This window comes from Palaemon carinicauda, chromosome 28, assembly GCF_036898095.1.
Source record: "Palaemon carinicauda isolate YSFRI2023 chromosome 28, ASM3689809v2, whole genome shotgun sequence".
NCBI classification, from domain to species: domain Eukaryota; kingdom Metazoa; phylum Arthropoda; class Malacostraca; order Decapoda; family Palaemonidae; genus Palaemon; species Palaemon carinicauda.
Window position 1 is genome coordinate 56,913,832 of NC_090752.1, and position 21,900 is coordinate 56,935,731.

At 47.5% G+C, this 21,900-nt stretch overlaps 1 protein-coding gene across 1 annotated transcript in view; it reads right to left on the reverse strand.

The window, feature by feature from the left end:
* Positions 1-21,900, reverse strand: part of LOC137622055 (protein MIS12 homolog) — a 67,471-nt gene that overhangs the window by 18,896 nt on the left and 26,675 nt on the right. The window lies entirely within an intron of this gene.

The window sequence follows — 21,900 nt, forward strand, 5'->3', positions numbered from 1 at the left end:
GACTTGAGGACTCGAACCACGTCCCAAGGAAGAGGTCTCACCTTCGACTGAGGGCAGGAGAGGACAAGGCTTCGTAGCGAAGGAAGAGTTCCAGCGGGGGAGAAAAGTTGTCCCTAGAGCCTGGAGGCAAGACTTAAGGCTGAGGGATAGCCTTTCCCAGTCGAAACTGAAAGGCACATTTATCCCGCAATCCCACTAGGGGCTACGCTATTGCTGGTAGCGGCATCGTGTGGAGGGATGCCCTCTCCCCGACACCGGCCACAAAAACTCGCTCTTTCGCCTGGGAGACTACTGCGGAAGACTTGCGCAGGTGTCCAGGCCTCCTTTTCGCCACTTGTTGTGAAAATCCTCTCTTCCTGAGGAGATGCTGGATAGACTCCCGGTAGGAAGAGGAGCAAGCTACGGAAGGCATCCTACCAGGGGGCCTTGGGATCCGTGACCGGAGAGCAGTACAACGGGAGCTTGCAGCTCAGTGCTGTAGCGAAACGGTCCACAGAGGGAGCCCCACCGAGTCAGGACTTGTAGGCTACTAGAGGATCCCAAGACCACTCGGAATGTGGTGCCCGTGTCACACTGCTCAGACTGTCGGCGAGCCCATTCCTTTGCCTGGAATCAAGCGAGCTGCTAAGGAGACCGAGGGGGACTCAGACCATCCCGGTATCTCTACCGCAGGATGGGATTGTTGTACTGAAAAGTACCTCCTTGTCTGGGCCAGACAACCATCACTGTGGTGTTGTTGATCCTCATAACCACAGAGCAGTCCGCCAGGCTAGGTGGAGCTACTGAAGTGCCAGAAACACGGTTTCCATCTCTAGTAGGTCTAGAGAAGGTTCCTCCTGGTTCTGACCACCGGCCTGAGGACCCGTGGATCCGAACGTGGGCCCCCCCCCCTTTCTTTGACGTGTCCGAAGACAGCATCAAGTTTGGGGGAAGGACGAGAAGGACTACTCCCTATTGAAGATCCTCATCTGATTCCCACCCCTATGGGTCCGTCTGTACCGGTTGTCCCCTAGGGGACTCGGCGCCTGGGGAGACGTGCCCCCGACTCCCCCGCGCCCCGAGTTGCCACTGGAGAGAACTCATCCTGAGGCGACTGTGGAAACCAGACGGGCCAGGGAGGAGAGACGCAAAAACCTTAGGTTGGTGGGGAAAGGTCTCGCGACCTTCCTCTGCCTTGGTACCCTGTTGCCTGAAGGGAAGGCTTCGGGAGATAAGAGCCTAAGACCAGGCTCGGTATACCAGACTCTGAGAGGGCTGCGGGGAGGACTCCTCGAGGACCACCATGATCTTTAGAACTTGGCAAAGTCCGAGGAGCTTGTCCCGATGACGAAGAAGGGGTGCCTTCGAGTCTGCTAGGATCGGCCAGTCACCCAGGAAACGGAGTGGACAGATGCCGATCCTGAGAGCCCGTGAAGAGAACAGAGAGGAAGTATCGGTGAACTGATGAGGTGCTGTGGAGAGGCCGAAGCACAGCCCTTGAACTGGTATATCCGCCTACAAGGCAAACTCCAAAGTACTTCCTTGAAGATGGGTGAACCGGAACCGGAAGTACGAGTCCTACCGGACCAGTGTACACATGAAGACTTGTGGTCTCAACGCAAAGCTGACCGCGTCTGCTGTCGCTATGCTGAACGGAGACTGTTTGACAACCCTGTACAGAGTCGAGAAGGGAAGGAGACGATTAAAGAGGCCTCGGAACCCGTAGGCCACCTCTTGGAGGGAGCGTATCTCCGACATGGACTGGACTTCCGCCCAGAGGGCCCGTCCCCTCACCGATCCCTACTCAGGGAGGAGGAAGGGGCTCGATACCAACCGGGACTGTTGAAGGAGACAAGCTCGGAGAGCTGGCCCTCGGCCTAGTCTCTGGCGCTCTCCATTCCCTGAGACCAGGGCAAGCTGCACTGGCGTAAGGGAGTCCTTGGGTGAGCAAACTCAGTCCAGGACCGTATCATTCCCTTACCGAAGAGGAATCTCTGAATCTGGGATCCCCTTGAGGATTCCCCCGAGCGCCAGAACCTGCCAGAATGCAAGTTCCGACCCCTAGAGCTCCTCCTCTTGATGGACTGGCAGCGAGGTCTCCCGTCCCTGGAGGCTCTTTCTGGGGAGACTCGTAGACATGCCCCCAAGGGTCCAACTGGATCCTGTCGGATCCTGTCGGATCCTTGCGGAAGACTGGGCCTTAGGATCCCTCCTACGAGGGAAACAGGACCCCAGCGATGAAGGATGTAAGGCTTTCGCCCCCTCCGCACGACAGGACTCTCAGGAAGAGGCGGGGATTCTCCCTATGGAGTGAAGGGGGAGAGGACCGGGTCTTCCGACCCTCCTGGGGATGGGTAATGCTCATCCGCAGGGGAGGGGAGATGAAGTCTGAGGAGGGCTCATCGCCTGCGTAAGGATTCGCGAAGGGACAGGATAGTCCTTGGGGGAGATACCATGCCAGGGATTCCTCTCACCCCCTTCAGGGGGAGAGGAAGCTGCTACTGATTAGTGACCCCAGTCAGAAGGCACAGGCTCATTGCCTGCATGAGTGCTCTGCCGACAGCATCCCACCAGGGATGCCGACCAACCCTCGCGCTGACAGGGAGTCCCTCTGGATGGAAGAGGATCGTTCTATCCTCTGGGGGAGATGACACATGAGGGTTGGCCCTGTAGAGAATCTGCAATGAAGGGAGAAGAGACCTTTGACCTGTCCGGAAACCTCACCCCCTCCGAAGAGGGCGCTGCCCTGCGCTGCGGGGGAGGGAAACGCGGAGGTGGCCTGACCGCCAGAAGCCTTGATGTAATCAGGGCGCGGTCGCGTCGGAGAACGGTGCGCCGATCATGCTGACGATCGCGCGAAAAGCACAGATCTGGGTAGCGCGTGAATAAAACATGTGTAGCAGTATAACCGCGCCCGCATGCACGCGTACCCACGTGAGCGTGGGTGTATCGGCGTCCGCGTGAACGATCCCTGCGCGTAAGAAGATCGCTGGCGCTTGCGCATGAAAGATCGTGGGCGATAGCAAGGGAAACCATCCCACGCGTGGGGGCGATCTCGGCGACAAAAGATCGCCGGAGCTAGCGCCGTTGGCGATTGCGTGTGGGAAACCATCCCACGTGCGGAAAAAATAACGCTGACGATCTTCGGCGCTTATGCGAGTACGAAGATCGTCGGCGCTAGCGCGAGAGAAGATCGTAGGAGACAGTGAGCGGGAAACCATGGTGCCCGCGTGCGTATGAACTCCAACTATGTAAGACGATCGTCAGCGATTCGCGCGAGCACGCACGATCTTCGACGCTCACGCGTGCGAAGATTGTCGGCGCTCGTGCGCAAGAGAAGATAGTCGGCGATCGCGAGCGGGAAAACCTCAGTGCCTGCGCGCGGACGATCTACGAGGATCGCGAGCGGCAAACCGCGCGATGATTGCGTGAGCCTCAATGGTCGCGCGCGGAAAACCATCCCGTGCACGGAACGATCTTTGGCGCTTACGCGTACAGTACCGTGAAGATCGTCGGGGCTCGCGCGCCTAGCGCCGAATCTGAAGATCGGCGGCTAACGGCCGTCGACGAATGCGAGCGGAGAACCGCGCGCGGACGGCATCGTTGTCGTGCGCGGGAAAACCATCCTGCGCACAGAACGATTATCGGAGCTTATGCGTACTATGAAGATTGTTGGCGCTTGCGCGCTTAGCGCCGGATCCGAAGATCGCCGGCTAACGGCCGTCGATGATCGCGTGCGAAGAACCGCGCGCGGACGGCCTCGTTGTCGCGCGCGGGAAACCATCTTGCGCGCAGACCGATCTTCGTCGCTTACGCGCACTAAGAAAATCGTCCGCTTGCACGCCTAGCGCTGGATACGAAGATCGCCGGCTAACGACAGTCTCCGGGCGATCACGCGCAAAAGAACCGCGAGCGGAAGGGCCTTGAAGATCGCGCGCGGGCGATCTTCAGCACTTACGCGTTAGCGCGTATCAGAAGATCGTCGGCTAACGATCCTCGACGATCGCGCTGAAGGGCCTCGAAGATCGCGCGCGGGCGATCTCCAGCGCTTGCGCGCGAGTGAAAATCGTAAGCCCCTGTGAAACAGAAGATCGTCGGATAGCGCGCACACGCGCTTGGTTGAAGGATCGGCTAACACGTAGATCAGGAACTGGGATGTGTCCCTAAAAGGGAGGGCATCCCCTGAAGAGGACCAGGAGGTCTGCTTCAGAGCCGACGATCAACTGAAGTACTGCTAAACACTCCGAGGAGTGGTCTCTGTGAGGGACCTTTCCCGCGAACGGGAGAGGTGTCCTTCGTAGAAGAGACTTAAAGACACCGCAGGCTGAACTGCTGGTGAGCGCCTGTGCGCTATCTCAGGAACCCCAACGATGTGCGCAAATGCGCAGGGAACGTTGGTAGCAGCCTAAATGAATTACTGGAACAGGGTGTCTCTGGAAGGCAGTCTCAGGAACAGCAGGAACAGCAGCCGAGCGCTAGCGCGCAAGGGAACGTTAGCGCGCAGGGGATACCTGGCACTAAGGGACTTACTCACGGTGTGAGAAAGTCTCTACTGCCCCGGAGGGAGGAGCCCGTTGGATAACGGGGGGCGTGGGCGCCCAAGGCGCGTCAGCAGTCAGGACCGGATACAGCAGGCAGCAGGTCCACTGAGGGCACGAGAGACCAAAGGTCTAACGTAGCCTGAGTAGCGAGGCCCCGAGGGGATTAGTTGCAAGACCCCGAAGGGTCAGCGCAACGAGAAACCGAAGTTTCTCCGTCACTAATCACCGAAGTGTAGAAGTGACTAAAGTTACGAGAGCCCGAGGGAACTGCGTAACTAAAGCTCCGAGACCCCGAAGGGTCAGGGAAAAAAGGGAAACCGAAGTTTCCCTGTCACTAAACACCAAAGTGCTAGTGACTGATCAGCAAGCTGTTGTCAACAGGAACAATCCTCCAAAGAGGAGTCTCTATGAGTGGCCTCTCTCGAGAACGAGAGAGGTGAGCACTTCGTAGAAGAGACTGGTGATGGGCCCCGATGGGCCGTGAGATCAGCTGATGTAAATAGGAACAATCCTCCGAAAAGGAGTCTCTGTGAGTGTCTTCTCACGCGAACGGGAGGAGACACTTCGTAGAAGAGACAAAAGGAGCAATCCTCCGAAGAGGAGCCCTTAGTGCGGCCTCCCTCGCGAACGAGAGAGGTCCAGACTGATCTTGCAGCTGCCCAGCCCCTTGAGCATAGCTACAGAAGCGACCGCTCAGCCCCGAGAGCAAAATCGCTAGTACCAGGGTCCAGCCTTGCCACCGCTCAGCCCCTTGAGCGAGTCGCAAGGGCGGTCGCTCAGCCCCAAGAGCATAACCGCCTAAGGACCAGGGAAAAGTAAAAAGGGAAGTTAACTAACTACCCTGGAGGCGAACCTCCTTATCGTTCTAGGATACACTGAAGAGCTGGCAGTAGTCACGGAGGAACTTCTAAGAGAAGGAAACGCCCCTGACGATTGTCTTGAGAGACGGCGGCGAAGCCGACTCCCCAGGCATAAAGAGGACAGCTCTGCTTCGAAGGCACACAACAGGCACGAAGAAACAGCATCGTAAACTGGAAAATAAAAAAGAATAATTATCTAACAGGAATTCCCCCGGGTGAAACTCCGAAGAGAAACCCCGAGGGAAAGAAAACGTAAGAACGAAAGAAGGTATCCCCCCCCGCCATGCCCGGGGAGTGAGGGGCGAAAACTTAACAAAAACAAATTATAACATTATAATTATGCAACTGACTTTGAATGTTCCAAGGCTCACCGACCCTCGAAGGGACGTGAGCCCCGGCTAAAAAGTAAAAAACAAAACACAATTATATTCATAAAAATAATTGAGACAAATAAAACGAAATAGCGACTCGGTCCTGAGAAGCTATCGTAGGCGTATTACGGAGTAAGAGGTGAACGACCTCAAGAGAAGGGCCGGTCTCCACGAAGGCAACCATGGTGGCCTAGGAGTTAAAGGCCGTGATCAATAAAAGATCGTGGTGGCCTGCAAAGCCAGCGATCACTCTCGTAGACGAACACAACACCGAAAGCAAAGGAACTTACTATTTCCTATACACAAAAATATATATAAACATCAATAATGTTTAAATATATTAAGTACAGTATAAGAAAAGGTAAGTTAAAAGACAAAACAATAATGGCCGTCAAGTGAGGATAGGAGCGGAGACTTCCAATCGCTATCCGAGCCAAAAGTAAAGTGAGCTATTCACCAGTGTGTGTGAGGGGGGAGGGGTAGCTAGCTACCCCTCCCTACCCCCCGTTAACTAGCGGTAGGGCAGGAAACCCTCGTTAAAACTTTATGGCTCGTCATTCAGCTACGCCGAAGTAATTACCCCATGTAAATAGCGTGGTTTGTATTTCAGTTACGGAACAAATGTAAATTTATTCATCTGAATACAGTATGCCCCCCCCATACGACATTAATCCGTTCCGGAGTTGGTATTGTATGGTGAAAATGTCATATGGCGGGCAATAGAATAGCTAATGCGTGCAAAACCCCAGGAAAAAACATTGAAAATTAGTACAGTATATAACAAAATAGTATAGTAAGCACTGTACAGTACTACAGTATACTTATATATGATATACATGTAATGTACAGTATATTATTAAATAACATTACAGGATAAATAAAAATTATATACTGTACAGTACTGTAAAGGAAAAATGAAATTTTATTTTCCTTTGGAGTGACGTGACTTGAGTAGGTAGTGTGTGGAGGCAGAGGGGGGAGGAGACGGTAGATATAAAAACGTATCGATGCTAATTATGTTATGTGCACTTAATAATAAATTTATTCTTACTATTAAACGCTTAAAATTAAAAATGCTTTTTTTTTATTTATTTTTTTCTTATGAAAAATATTTTTAATTTTTTTAGAACTTAGGAAATTACTCTTTTTTAGCTTTTTTAATAGAATCACTTATCATCTTTGCTTTCTGACACTTCTCTTTTGAGAAATATCTATCCAAAGAAGCCTGTTTCTGACAATTCCTCAACATATTTCTAAAACGACTCATACACTTGTCATTAACACTCTCCATAAGACGACTTGTGAGAAGTTTTTCTGGGCGTTTCTTTTCAATGAAACTCGTAAGGTTTTCATACCAACCGATAGCTTCCCTTACTTCTGCCGATGTCGTTTCTTCAGTCTCCCCCCGTCCTCGCCACCACTAGAGCTGTGCTCTTCTTGAATGATGGTCAACTGCATTGCCTCCAACTCCTTCAAGTCTTCAGTCGTAAGCTCCTCCCTGTGCTCCTCGATAAGGTTATGGACGTCAGCCTCATCAACAAAAAGCCCCATGGACCTCCCGATTGAAATTATTTCCTCAACATCCCCCTCAGGGGCAGGATCATCAATGGCCTCGTCTTCGGTTGAGGGATCGAAACCTTCAAAGTCTCGTTCTGCCACAACAGCTGGGCATAGTTTCTTCCATGAGGAGTTCAAGGTGCGCCGTGAAACCTAATTCCAAGCTTTGTCGATCATCTTCAGGCATTGAACGATGTCAAAATGCCCCTTACAAAATTCACAGAGGGTGAGTTGAATGCTTTCAGTCACTTCGAAGCATCTCTTGAATAGTTGCTTCGTGTAAAGCTTCTTAAAGTTGGCAATCACTTGCTGGTCCATAGGCTGGAGGAGAGGGGTGGTGTTTGGTGGCAGATAGAAAACCTTGATGAAGGAGAAGTCAGGATGAATGATGTCCTTGAGGCCAGGAGGGTGAGCAGGGTCATTGTCCAGTACCAGGAGACATTTGAGAGGAAGATTGTTCTCTTCTAAAAAGTTCTTGACAGCAGGACCGAAGCAGACGTTTATCCACTCAATAAATATGGTCCTCGTGACCCAGGCCTTGGCATTAGATTTCCAAAATACCGAGAGCCTCTCCTTCGTGATATTTTGTGCCTTGAAGGCACGAGGATTCGAGTGGTATACCAGTAGGGGCTTAATTTTTAAGTCCCCACTGGCATTTGCACAAAATGCGAGCGTAAGTCTGTCCTCCATCGGTTTATGGCCAGGAAGTTTCTTTTCTCCAGCTGTGATATATGTATGGCGGGGCATTTTCTTCCAGAAAAGGCCAGTTTCATCACAGTTAAACACTTGCTGAGGAACGTAGCCTTCTCTGGAAATTACTTTCTCAAACTTCTTGAGGAATTCTTCTGCTGCTTTCTTGTCAGAACTGGCCACCTCTCCATGCCTGACGACTGAGTGAATACCAGTCCTCTTCCTAAAGCGATCAAACCACCCATGAGAAGCATTGAACTCTTGGGGGGCTTGCTGCGATGTTCCTTCGTCTCCGCCGTCTCTCTGGGCTTCCACGAGATCGGCAAAGATGGCACTCGCCTTGTGCAAAATTACCGATTGCGTGAGTGTATCACGAGCTATTTCCTTCTCTTTAATACATAGAAAAAGGAGTCTTTCCATCTGGTCATTGATTGAGGTCCTTCCACTGGCATGGACAGTCATGCCTTTAGAAGACTTACTTGCTTTAATGGCTTCCTTATTCTTGATAATTGTACCAATCGTAGACTGGTTACGGCCATACATACTAATGAGGGTAACGATGTGCATGCCTTCTTCATATTTCTTTATGATCTCCTGCTTCGTTTCCATAGTAATCATCTTCTTACTTCTCCCTTTAACATCACTAGCAATCTTGGGACCTATGGCTAACGAATTAAAGTTATAATTAAGCACTAAAATGCACAAAAAATACGATATCGCAGGCACTCACACGAGATCAAGTCTTTACGAAACGCACCCGAGATTTTGGACTGAGCGCGCGTATAACAAAGAGAGAGAGAGGCAGCATCTCTCTCAGGCACTGTGGGAGGGATTTCGGCCAATAGCGTATCGGCATCTTAGTGACGCCAACCAATAGCAGACCAGCTTCTTAGTGACGTATGCAGTGATGTATGAGCGTGGTGGTAAGCTAGTGACTCGCACAGTTGTACGTGTAAAAACCGCCAAATTTGAGTTTTCGAATTCGATGCCGTGAGGTGGGGAAAAATGTCGTAACGAGGGGACAAAAAAACATCGTATTCCACACCGTAACGTGAAAAAAACGTAAGCTGGGGATACCGTACCCCGAGGGTCTACTGTATACAGTACCTCTCAGAGAAAGCTAGAATGGATTTAGAAACCCGGTAAACGAGTTGCTTAACTAGGGACAAGCTGGTAAGGTAAAGGATATACTGTGCTACCTCTTACATACGAGGCCTATAGGAATAAGTTGAAGATAATGAGATTGGTTTCAGGTAGGATTGTATCCTAAATCTGCTTATCCTCCAGATTTCCAATTTATTCCAACACGTATACAACCAATTGTTATTTATAGGAACTTGCTTACTTGGATAAGAGGGACAGTTAATGAACTAACTGGTATGACCATCCATGCCTAGTAATGTCAGTTTCCAAGTCAAGAACACATGCAGGAGAAAAATAACGCCTGCATACAGTACCACCTATGCAAACCTGACATACAGATAGCAAGGCTTGACAAGAACACATGACATTATATGTTGTGTATGTAGCTATACTTTGGAATATTAAAATACTGAAAAAAAAAATTGCCATCTAGGAAGGTAAAAATACTGTATCATGAAATCGCTCGACATATATGGTATCCTGCCTCGTTAAAAAGGCTGAAGGGGTCTCATTCTCTCAAAATTAATTGTCTAGAAACAGGTCATACTGTTGAGTAAGCCATCTACAGTCCATGTTGCAAAAACATGGCCTGTAGCAATGAAGCTACGACCAGCAACTGTCGTACAACCTTTCATTACGATAAACCTAAGATGAGATTCTATTTAGTTAAATACTGACCATCATACTTATGCTACCAAAAAGTTCTTTTTAAAATGTAGCAACTGGCAATGCCTTTTAACTCTGTGATATCTTCATCATGGTAACAAGTTGGCACCTTTTACTGAAGCTTCATATGCACATTAAAGCATGAAGTCAGAAAGTGTTCTCAGACATCTCTTTTGTTCCTGCTGGTGCTAATGATCCATGTCTTTGACACTCGAACCTAAGGTGTTAAGTCCTTTGGAGACAACTATGCAAAACTCTCCCCGAGCACGACAGTATCCCATCAAGATTAAACCAAACAAAGCTCTTAGGGGAGGGGATTGGGTCTCTCATCAAGAAGTGAAGGATTCTGGTTTTTCTACACAAACTTTAAGAATGCATGAAAACGGGTGATTCCCATCTATTAACAACGTACCTAGTACAATAGGTGGAACATCTCCATTTGTAGCTTCCATCAGGAGCTTGAAGTATACAGGGCCTGGGTGAGGTTACACATGACACTAGGCATCTATCTCCATAGATCTGTAGGTAAAAGTCCTTGAAGCTCCTCAAAAACATTAAGGCTACTACTGAAATAGAGAAGTCTGAATCCTTTAGTCAACATACCTGAGAAAGGGAATATAGCCTACCTGCCTGACAAACTGCCTAACTAAGTACCCCTCTTCCCAACCATTACCAAAAAACCCATCATCTCAATGTGCCACCAGTATAAAATAAGGCACTCCGATTTCATTACTGTTGATATGCAAGGAGTGTCATTCTGTTCCATGTCCCCGAGATGACGAATCATTCATCTGCATGCCCGTCCCTATTATGACAAGTTTGATAACAGAAACATCTTAAAAAGGGGAAGTCAATGTAACTCCCAGAAGGGAATCTATGTCTTCCATCCACCAAGAAAGATCAGCCTTCACTATCTGACAGAGTTGATCTAGAAGAGTGGGAAGACCTACAGAGGATGATCAGTGCCGCTTCAGGTGCCACTAAAGCGACAGATGGTGGATTTGCCCACAAGGGTCAAACTTCTCCAAGGACATCAGGTGGCCTATAACAATCTGTGCAAATCGAGATCAAAGGCTGCATTGACACTGCACTGAACTTAGGATTCGAGAGTTTGTAGGTAAACTTTCAATGCATACTTATTAATTAACAGGTGCAGACAATTCGTCTCCCAATTGGGCAGCTCTCACTTTTCCCAGTTTATAACTTCAGCAATCGCTCTTTGTAAGACACAAGGATCAGCCAGCTAAGATACTGGAGATGGATCATAAGCAAGTGAACCAAATCCTGCTTTAGCAATTTCCCTTTCTCTTTCATTGATTGCTCTTCTTATACCTTTTGGACTTTGAATGCCTTTTATTCCATTCACATTTTGTAATCCTGAGCATTTGAGACCCCACCTGTTATAGACAGTAGAGAGTTACATTCATACGAAAGCACTACCTCTGCCCCTTCATGGCATCATTCCTAACTGGTTCTTTTATTTTACTTCCTTTCCAACCACAGTAAGCTTTGTTTTACCTGATTTTTAATCATCTCTTATTCATTAACCGGGGTTTACACTGTCGAACGGTTAGTTGAACCTGCTTGTCAAATGGTTTGAAGAGATGGAGTCACCCAAAAATGCATAAGGTTTGTGGACAATGAAACCCCGCCCACAAAAGTCAGGCGAGAACAGACTTTCTTCGAACAGTTCAACAATCAAATACAGTGATACCTCGGTACTCGACCATAATCCGTTCGGGATCAGTGTTCGACCTCCGATTTGTTCGAGTACCGAAACCTTTTTTCCCAGAAGAAATAATGGTATTTATTTTTATACGTTCTTACGCACTCCAAAATGGCCAAAATATTAATAAAACGTGTACCTAAACAACAATAATTATTTAAATGTGTACGAAATTGGTCGGAAAACTATATAAAACAATTTTAAACCATTTACTGTACATACCTTTGAGCAGCGGTTCGATGGCATACAGGAATGGATGTGGAGAGGATGGAAGGGGGGAGGTTACTGCTTGGAAGGAGAGTTTCCTTCCATGATGTGGCTGGGTAGTTCTCCTTCAGGGGTTTTTTCTCTCTGCAGTAAAAGGTCGGGCAAATCTCCTTCAGGGGTTTTTTCTCTTCTGTTTCTCTGCTTTGGAAGGGAATCAGGCTGGGATGTAGCAGCTCTCTTTTCTTTTATGAAAAACATGTCAATTGTCAGCTGCTTCTTTCTCTTCTGCACTATTCTTCTAAAGTGAGACATAACATTATCATTAATGTAGGTATTGGCCAGCATTTTCTTCCAAAATAACCCGGTCTCATCGCAATTGAAGACTTGCTGCGGGATCAAATTTTGTTCCTTAATGTATTGGTCGAATTCATCAACGTATTTTTCAGCTGCCGCCTGATCCGAACTGGCTGCCTCCCCATGCCTAGTCACACGGTGAATACCAGTTCTGTTCCGGAATTTCTCGAACCAGCCCCTGCTTGCTTTAAAAGTAAATGACGAATCACTTTCACTAGTACTGGCCCTTTTCTTCACCAATTCTTCATAAATATGAAGAGCTTTCTCGCAAATGAAAGCTTCACTTATACTTTTCCCGGCCAACTGCTTTTCTTTAATAAATATAAGGAGCAACTTTTCCATTTCCTCAATTACTTGTGGCCTTTGCTTACTAATTGCTGTCACTCCCTGTGCAACATTAGCTTTCTTTATCAAAAAGGTCGAAATGGTCGACTTCGCCATGCCATACTGTAAGGCTAGATCAGACTCTCGTACACCATTCTCGTATTTCGCAATAATTTCCTTCTTCAACTCGATCGTTGTTCTCACCGTTTTCCTCTTATCCTTCCCCTTATCACTAACTTCCTTGGGGCCCATTATTATCGGCAAAAAAAGACAATAAAACGCACTAAATCACAATAAATTCTCAACACGTGTTGTCGGACTGACGCTCTCTCTTGAAATGATGCTACCCGACCAAGCGAGAGTAGCCGAGATGGCCGCTCATCTCACTCGGCCACGCGTTCGGCTGTTCAAGTTTCGATTTTTTGTTCAAACACCGCAGCAAAAATTACTCGAATTTTTTGGTCGAACTCCAATTTGTTCGAATTTAGAGTCGTTCGACTACCGAGGTATCACTGTACCCTGTTCACACGTTCGAACACCAATTCAAACACAAGTCTGCTGAACCCCGTTCAGCCGTGTAAACCCGTCTTTACACAAATCTGACATGAATAACATGGGGCAAGGTATGGAGCTCCAGGATAGGCGTGGCGAGTCATATCAATGCACACAGATGGAGCGAGAAGTACCACCATATTGGAGAACCCATGCTACCACATTTATCATCAACCGAGTAATATCGAACGTCATTGGTTACAATGAGCTGCTGAGGTTCAAGTTATTTTGTTTATTTTTCTTACATTAGTACAGCATCTATAACCTTCATGTTGAGAGACAAATTAAACCACCAATCAATCAAATGTAAGTGAGGACTTTACCAATAATTCGGATAAAACGATGTGATTTCTGCATAGCAGCCCCCAGGGGCTTTCTTGGTGCCCTCATTCACAGTTTCTTCTTACTACACTGAACTATAATTACTTCAATGCTGATGCTCGATGAAAACTTAAAATGATATTTTAATTATAAAATAAATTTTTGAATATACTTACCCGGTGAATATATAATAGCTGCTACTCAGCGGCTCGACAGAAAACACACTCAAAAAACTCGCGAGCGATCGCTATGAAGGTTGCGGGTGTGCCCACCAGCGCCAACTATCGGTCAGATACCACTCTTGCATGTAAACAAACCCTTCAATTCTTCTCGTCCCGCTGCGTCTCTATTGGGGAGGAAGGGAGGGCCTTTAATTTATATATTCACCGGGTAAGTATATTCAAAAATTTATTTTATAATCAAAATATCATTTTTAAATATTTAACTTAGCCGGTGAATATATAATAGCTGATTCACACCCAAGGCGGTGGGTAGACACCAGAGTTAATTAAGTTTACAGCGTATAAGCTAAGAGTTTTTGACAGTTATCAATATAACAAAACCAAAATATATAGGTACCTGGTAAGGAAGTTGACTTAGACGATTACTCTGCCTTGTAAGTCTGTCTTCCTCACGAAGCCCAGCGATCCTCTTAGGATGCTGAAAGACTCCCAGGAGCTGAAGTATAAAGGGTTGCAACCCATACTAACAGGACCTCATCAAACCCCTAATCTGGGCGCTCTCAAGAAATGACTTTGACCACCCGCCAAATCAACCAGGATGCGAAAGGCTTCTTAGCCTTCCGTACAACCCATAAAACAATATTAAAAACATTTCAAGAGACAGATTAAAAAGGATATTGGAATTAGGGAAGTGTAGTGGTAGAACCCTCACCCACTACTGCACTCGCTGCTACGAATGGACCCAGTGTGTAGCAGTCCTCGTAAAGAGTCTGGACATCTTTCAAGTAAAATGACGAGAACACTGACTTGCTTCTCCAAAAGGTCGCGTCCATGATACTTTGCAGAGATCTATTTTGCTTGAAGGCCACGGAGGTTGCTATAGATCTAATCTCGTGCGTCTTAACCTTAAGCAAAGATCGGTCTTCCTCACTCAAGTGGGAATGGGCTTCTCGTATTAAAAATCTGATAAAATATGACAAAGCATTCTTTGACATAGGTAAGGATGGTTTCTTAACCGAACACCATAACGCTTCAGATTTACCTCGTAATGGCTTAGTACGAGCTAAATAGAACTTAAGAGCTCTAACGGGACATAACACTCTCTCCAGTTCGTTGCCTACGATCTCTGATAAGCAAGGAATATCAAAAGATTTAGGCCAAGGACGAGAAGGCAGTTCATTCTTGGCCAGGAAACCAAGTTGCAGAGAACAAGTGGCTTTTTCTGTAGAAAAACCGATGTTCTTGCTGAAGGCATGAAGTTCACTGACTCTTTTAGCCGAGGCCAAGCATACCAGGAAAAGTGTCTTAAGAGTGAGATCCTTCAGGGAGGCTGAATGTAATGGCTCAAACCTGTCTGACATGAGGAACCTTAGGACCACGTCTAAGTTCCATCCAGGAGTAGCCAAACGACGTTCCTTAGAGGTTTCAAAAGACTTAAGGAGATCTTGTAGATCTTTATCGTTGGAAAGATCTAAGCCTCTATGCCGGAAGACCGAAGCCAACATGCTCCTGTAGCCCTTGATCGTGGAAGCTGAAAGGGAGCGAACCTTTCTCAGGTGTAAGAGAAAATCAGCGATTTGGGCTACAGAGGTACTGGACGAGGATACAGATACTGACTTGCACCAGTTTCGGAAGATTTCCCACTTCGATTGGTATACTCTAATGGTAGAAGCTCTCCTCGCTCTTGCAATCGCACTGGCTGCCTCCTTCGAAAAGCCTCTAGCTCTAGAGTCTTTCGATAGTCTGAAGGCAGTCAGACGAAGAGCGGGGAGGCCTTGGTGTACATTCTTTACGTGGGGCTGACGTAACAGGTCTACTCTTAGAGGAAGACTTCTTGGAAAGTCTACCAGCCATCGAAGTACCTCGGTGAACCATTCTCTCGCGGGCCAGAGGGGAGCAACTAACGTCAACCTTGTCCCTTCGTGAGAGGCGAACTTCTGCAGTACCTTGTTGACAATCTTGAATGGTGGGAATGCATATAGGTCTAGATGAGACCAATCTAGAAAAGCGTCTATATGTATTGCTGCTGGGTCTGGGACTGGAGAGCAATAGATTGGAAGTCTCTTGGTCATCGAGGTTGCAAAGAGGTCTATGGTGGGTTGACCCCAAGTCGCCCAAAGCCTCTTGCACACGTCCTTGTGGAGGGTCCATTCCGTAGGAATTACCTGACCCTTCCGACTGAGGCAATCTGCTAAGACGTTCAAGTCGCCCAGGATAAACCTCGTTAACAGGGAGATGCCTCGATCTCTTGACCAAATGAGCAGATCCCTTGCGATCTCGTACAGTGTCAGGGAGTGGGTGCCTCCTTGCTTGGAAATGTATGCCAAGGCTGTGGTATTGTCCGAGTTGATCTCCACCACCTTGTTTCGAAGGAGACTCTCGAAGTTCATCAAGGCCAGGTGGACTGCCAAAAGCTCCTTGCCGTTGATGTGCATGCTCCTCTGACTTGAGGTCCACAGACCTGAGCATTCCCGACCGTCCAGGGTCGCACCCCAACCCAAATCCGATGCGTCTGAGAATAGAACGTGGTTTGGTTTCTGAACTGCTAGGGGAAGTCCCTCTCTTAGACTGATATTGTCGTTCCACCAATTCAGGCATGCCTTTACTGTTTCGGAGATCGGGATTGAGACCGCCTCTAGCGTCTTGTCCTTTTTCCAGTGAAAAGCTAGATGGAACTGGAGAGGTCGAAGGTGTAGCCTTCCTAGCGAGACAAACTGCTCCAGGGATGATAGAGTTCCTACTAGACTCATCCAATTCCTGACTGAGCAGCGTTCTCTCTTCAACATCCGTTGGATTATGAGCAGGGCTTGCTCTAATCGGGGGGCAGACGGAAAAGCCCGAAAAACTGGACTGCGAATCTCCATCCCTAAATACAGTATAGATTGGGATGGAATCAGCTGGGACTTTTCCATGTTGACCAAAAGTCCCAATTCCTTGGTCAGATCCAATGTCCAATGAAGATCCTGCAGACAGCGATGACTGGACGAGGCTCTGAGAAGCCAGTCGTCCAAGTAAAGGGAGGCTCGGATTCCCGATAAATGGAGGAATTTTGCCACATTCCTCATAAGCCTCGTAAACACGAGAGGAGCAGGACTTAGGCCAAAGCACAGGGCCCGAAACTGGTACACCACATTGTCGAAAACAAACCTCAGAAAAGGTTGGGAATCTGAGTGAATGGGGATGTGGAAGTATGCGTCTCTTAGGTCGAGAGAGACCATCCAGTCTCCCTTTCTGACCGCTGCTAAGACTGATTTCGTGGTCTCCATGGTAAACTTTGTCTTCGTGACAAAGACGTTCAGAGCACTGACGTCTAGCACCGGTCTCCAACCTCCTGTCTTCTTCGGTACTAGGAAGAGGCGGTTGTAAAACCCCGGTGATTGAAGGTCCGAGACTTTCACCACCGCTCCCTTCTCTAGCAAAAGAGACACTTCTAGTTTCAGGGCTTGTCTCTTTGATTCCTCTCGGTACCTGGGAGAGAGGTCGATGGGGGAAGTCGCTAGAGGAGGTTTGTGTACAAATGGAATTTTGTACCCCTCTCTGAGCAACCTCACAGACTGTTGGTCTGCGCCCCTCTTCTCCCAGGCTTGCCAGAAGTTCTTGAGTCTGGCACCTACTGCTGTCTGAGGCTGCGGGCAGTCAGACTCTGCCACGTGAGGACTTGGCTCCTCTCTTCTTTCCTCTCTTTCCCTCGGCACGAGTACTTCCCCTGCTGGGAGCTCTGCCACGAAAGGGCGGAATAAACCTGGACGCCGGAGTGTCTATCCTTGGTCTTGCAGAAAAGGATGTCGAAGGAGTCCCTTTGCGAGCAGAGGACGCTACCAAGTCATGGGTGTCCTTCTGCACGAGTGACAAAGCTATGTCCTTAACCAAATGTTCAGGGAACAAAAACTTCGATAAGGGAGCAAAGAGTAGCTCAGATCTTTGACAGGGAGTAACTCCTGCCGACAGATAAGAGCAAAGGGACTCTCGCTTCTTAAGGACTCCTGAAGTAAAAGAGGAGGAGAGCTCATTGGATCCATCGCGGATGGCTTTATCCATGCAGGACATAATGAGTACGGAGACATCTCTATCAGCCGATGAGATTTTCCTACTTAAGGCTCCCAAACACCAGTCAAGGAAGTTGAAAACTTCAAAGGCTCTTAAAATGCCTTTCAGCAGATGGTCAAGGTCCGAGGATGACCAACTAATCTTCAAGCGTCTTATGGCTAGGCGGCGGGGAGAGTCTACAAGGCTTGAGAAGTCGCCCTGGGCAGAGGCAGGGACTCCCAAGCCGAGAACTTCTCCCGTGGCATACCAGACGCTCGATCTAGACGAGAGTTTAGATGGAGGGAAGGCAAAGGCCGTCTTCCCCAAACTCCTCTTGGTTTCCAACCAATCGCCTAACAGCCGTAAAGCTCTCTTGGATGAGCGAGAGAGCACAAGTTTTGTAAAGGCTGGCATGTCAGCAGGTACGCCTAAAACAAACTCAGACGGCGGCGAACGAGGGGCAACAGAGACGAAGTGATCGGGAAACAACTCCTTAAAAATTAACATGACTTTCTTAAAGTCCATTGATGGCGGAACTGTTCTGGGTTCATCAATATCTGAAGGATGATCCTCAGGCTGAGGGTCAGCAACGTCCTCATCTGAAGGTTCCTCATCTGACAACTGCTGAGAAACAAGCAAAGGGGTTGGCAATGCTTGACACGCAGCGTCCACACGCACTGGTGCATTAGTAGCGGACCAGGACGCAACGTCATGTAACTGCTTGACAGTCTGTGAACTGTCAACAACAACAGGTGCGTGAGGACGCACAGCGTCCACCCGAGACTGCTTTGACCGCCTAGTCTGAGCAGTCAAAACAACTCTAGACTGCGGAAGTTGACGCTCAGCGTCAAAACAAGTCAACTCCGATGGTTGGCGAACGTCCTGAACGTCAACAGGAGCATCAGCAAGTTGCCTAACGTCCAAATACGGCTGAAAATCCACACGAGACCGCATCGAGTGTGGTTCTAAACAACCTGACTGACGTGACTTGGCTACGCCAACGTCAACAGGACGCACAAAGGAACGTTTGGGTGGCTGAAGGCCAGGATCTCGATGAGATAAACGGCTAGGCTCAACGGAAACCTTATCGGCAGAATAGTCTTCCATAAGAGAGGCAAGCTTAGACTGCATGTCCTGCAGTATAACCCATTTAGGGTCCACGGGAATGGGTGCGGTAACCGACGGGGTTAACGTCTGAGACGGCACAACCTTGCCTTGCTTAGGCGGCGAGCAGTCATCCGATGACTGCAACGGGTCCGAACTGTCCCAATGACTACATCCAGGACGCTGGACCTGTCCTGAAGGGACCGACTTCCGTTTAAGAGGCCTAGAAACCTTGCTCCACGGTTTCTTGCGCGAAAAGCCTTCGGAAGACGAGGAGAAAATGGGCTCTCTCGTCTTATGGTAGGGGCGATCTTGGTGAGATACGCCTGATACCATAGAGGGAACGTCTGTTCGCTGATCAAGGCCTCTCGAACCCATAAGTCGTACGACATTACTTCTCCCCTGGGCTTGGGAGCTTGCAAGAGGTCCCGGACTAGGTGAACGACAGGCACGAACAGACGAACCCTCGGTCGCAACACTGTTCACAACCCTTTGCGCACTAATCACTTTCCCACTTTCCGCTGTGGCACTCTGACACTTAAGTTCCTTCACGTCAGCCATGAGTTGATTACGATCAGTTGCTAACGCTTCAACTCTTTCCCCCAAGGCATGAATAGCACGTAACATGTCTTGCATAGATGGTTCCTGAGTGCTAGAAGGGGGGTTAGGAACAACCACTACAGGGGAAGGATTAGGTTCAGGGGCATGTGGAGAGGAAAAATCTACAGACCTAGATGAACTCCTCCTTACCCTATCTCTCTCTAGCCTACGTGCATACTTATCGTATTCGAGCCAATCGAATTCCGAAAGGCCCACGCATTCCTCACACCGATCTCCCAATTGACAGGTTTTACCCCGACAATTGGAACACACAGTATGTGGGTCGAGAGATGCCTTTGGAAGACGCCTATTACAGTCCCTAGCATTACACTTCCGAAATCTAGGTACTTGTGAAGGGTCAGCCATTTTGAATTAGTCAAAGAAATTCCAAAAAACAATCCAAGTCATCAACAATTAATCTGATTCAATAAAGAGTTCAAGAGTTTATGTTGAGGAAAAACACCTGCACTGCGAAAGCTCAAACCAAAATGAAGTACTTCACCAAATATGTTGAGAAAACTCCAGGTTCTACAGCGAGTATTGATACGTCTTGTCGTCAAGGTCGACAGAGAAGAATTGAAGGGTTTGTTTACATGCAAGAGTGGTATCTGACCGATAGTTGGCGCTGGTGGGCACACCCGCAACCTTCATAGCGATCGCTCGCGAGTTTTTTTAGTGTGTTTTCTGTCGAGCCGCTGAGTAGCAGCTATTATATATTCACCGGCTAAGTTAAATATTTAAAAATTAATTTTCAATTCCCCTACAATACTGAACCTACTAATGTGTCCTTCAGGTGGCTAATTCTAATAATCCATATAAATCCTTCCTTCATTAATCCTCTTTCTGGGACTTCTGGTGGACGTATGGAATTTTGGGATAATCATTATTATTATCACTAGCTAAGTTACAACCCTTGTTGGAAATGCAAGATGCTTCAAGACCAGGGGCTCCTACAGGAAAAAAATAGCCTGGAGAGGAAAGGAAATAAGGAAATGAATAAACTGCAAGCGAAGTAATAAACAATTAAAATAAAATACTTTAAGAACATTAACAACATTAAAATAGATCTTTAATATGTAACCTATGGAGAAACTTATGTCGGCCTGTTCAACAAAAAAGCATTTCCTGCAAGTTTGAACTTCTGAAGTTCTACCAATTCAACAACCTATTTAAGAAGATTATTCCCAAACTTGGTCACAGCTCAAACAAAATTTCTATAATACAGTGCAGTATTGAGCCTTATGAATAAGAAGGCATGACCATTAGAATTAACTGCATACATAGTACAGTATTACATACAGGATGGTACTGTCCGGAAAGATCTGAATGCAAAGAATGGTCAGAATTATGAAAAATCTTATGCAACATGCACAATGAACTAACTGAACGGCAGTGCCAGAGATTAATATCTAGATCAGGAATAAGAAATTTAATAGACTAAGTTCCTGTCCAACAAATTAAGATGAGATTTACCAGCTGAAGACCAGACAGGAAAACAATACTCCATACAAGTTAGAATGAAAGAATTATAACACTTCAGAATAGATTGATCACCAAAAATCTTACATAACTTTCTCAGTAAGCCAATTTTTTTTTGGAACTGAAGAAGACAGACCTAATGAGTTTCTCAGAAGAAATCACACCTAAAATTCTAAGTCATACAGAGTTAAAGAAACATTAACTATGCTGACTGTTCATTTAGCCAGGTAGAATGCAGCTGAATATTACCGGAGGAATCCGAACATATTTTTCTGCAACTTGCTGCAAAAATCCTCTCTTCACGAGGGGATGTTGGATAACCTCTAGGCGTAATGACGTAGGGACTCAACTGCTTTTTGGTAGATCTTTACATGGAGGGAGTTCTCTCGGGACTTCTTTTAGCAGTTGAAGGAGGTCCGAGAAACATTCCACATGATGTCATAATATGGCTATGAGGGTCATTGCTAAGTTGGAGGACGTAATTGCCTTGTTGAATACTCTTCTCATCCTGCAAAACAGGGCAAACACGTGGACATCGATGTTGTCCCAACGTTGTTGAAGTATATCTTGACAGAGCGACTGGGGATATGATACCAGGGAACAGTACAAAGGAAGCTTCCTGTTCAGAGGTGTTGGCTACTAGATGATTCAAAGACAACTTGGAGCCCACCGTCTTAGTTGCTTTGCTCAGGTTGTCTGCGAGAACATTCCTTTTGTCTGGAATGAAGAGAGCTGATAGGGACACTGCGTTTTCTTTGGTAGACTCTCAACAAACTATTCTTTCGCAGAAGACCAGAAAGTCCAAAGGAAGGCAGGAGTTGCCGCAAGCGGCATTTGGAAGATATTCCCTTAATGGTAAATGACACCGCTTTCTAAGGAAAACAATGATGACCACACTTGCAGGTTGTCCGTGGGTTGAGCACTCTATCAGTGCAATACCTTTAAAGCGGCCATCACTCTTACTCGATCGTTCTCCATAGGAAAACGAGCGAGCGGAGTCAAAGAAGAGGGAATCGCTGACGGTAAAGTTTGGGGTTACTTGGCTTCAAGGAAAACAAAGAGTACCTTAGACCTCCTTTTTGCTGCCTACCAATTTCCCTCTCTGGGGGAGAGTCCTACAAGCAGAGAGAGACTGCATGCACAACGACTCCAGAACAAGAAAAGCCATAAGGCCAGTTCGGTAACGGGGGAGACAGAACAGAAAGTTCTTACTCCTCT